We start from the raw sequence: 1,524 nt of genomic DNA, 5'->3' as shown, positions 1-1,524 counted from the left end.
AATATTATCACGATTGCAACACAAGTATTAAACCCAAATAATAATATATTAAAGAAACTGAGAGCTCAGGCACATAGGTTCATAAACACTTTTAACCAAGAATCTCTAAAGAATTTAGCCAAGCATGACTAAATTATACATAGCAAATATAAATAAAGAATTACAAATCATCAAAAGAGTACAAGAATTAACCAGACGATTTTCCCAAATCTCCCTAATCTGCTTCTTGCTTTCCAAAACAACTTGTAGCTCTTGATTTCTCTCCTTCTTGTCTCCAAGAATCTCTGAATTCTCTCGGTCTCGGTCTCTGTCTTTAGGGTTGAGGAGGAGGGATTTTATAGTGGGTACAAAGTTGAGATGAAATAGGAATCTTGTACCAAATTGGACTCAAATTCTAATTCCTATATTTAAATAAAGAAATTGTCGTCTTTAATGATATTTAGAATTTGGAAGATTCCTTGAATTGCTAACTTTTAATATGGAGATATGAGCCTTGAAGTCCGCGCAATTGATATTAGGAAAAGAAATCTCGCGCTTGTATTGAATTTTGCCCAGCTGCGCACTTTAGGCGTCTGTTTTTTTATCCGCGCCACTTTAGGCGTCTGTTTTTATCCCAGAAACAGACGCATATTCGACGTGTCGAGAATTTTCTCGACGCGTCGAGACTTCCTGTGCGCGAATTAATTAGCTACTGGAAAATTTCGACGTGTCGAGTCCACTGGGCCCCGAACTCATCCAAAATTGCTCCAAACTCATCCTTGAACTCCCCTTGGTCATATCTTTGACCTAAAATGGTTCAAAAACACTAACAAACACCGTAAAATATTCAAAACAAGTGCGAACCATAATTAAATGATAATAACAAGGAAAACATGTATTAAATAAGCAAAATTAAAGAGCTTAATTACTGTGATGATTCAAAATAACCATAAAAACAAGCACAGATGTGATAACATCACCCCCTCACACTTAAGCTATTGCTTGTCCTCAAGCAAAACTAAGGAATAAAATCACAAGTCAAAACGTACAAATTACTCATGCTCTCTCTTGCACAACCTTTCAAACCACCAACCCACTTGCTACAAAACAACAAGCTTCAAGAATCAAATTAGTTTGGCACATAAGAGACCCATTTCCAAGCCAATAACCAAGCACCAAGAATTTAAAGCATGTGAGGATCAAATGTGCACAAATACTCAGTTGAGATTATGCAAGATACGGTTCATGAATGAGATCCCTTAGGCTTGCCTTTCATACTCCCCTAGATCAAATCTAAGAATGCATGCTAAGATCAAATAGGACTTTATTTAGCTTGTAATGGGGCTACGGGTGATGGCTAACAAAGAAGTGGTATGGAAAAATTAATCAAAAAGAGAGAATGTCACAATTTATTTAAACTTTTCAAAATTTGGAAGAGATGAGATAATCATAATTTCAAGGAGCAAATTTCTTTTAAGAACTTAGCATCTCTTTGGTAAAGTGGGGATCCAAACTCAAAAACTTTCAATCTTTTTTTTTTTTTCT

This window comes from Ipomoea nil, unplaced genomic scaffold (genome assembly GCF_001879475.1).
Source record: "Ipomoea nil cultivar Tokyo-kokei standard unplaced genomic scaffold, Asagao_1.1 scaffold0981, whole genome shotgun sequence".
NCBI lineage: Eukaryota > Viridiplantae > Streptophyta > Magnoliopsida > Solanales > Convolvulaceae > Ipomoea > Ipomoea nil.
This window is presented reverse-complemented; position numbering follows the sequence as displayed.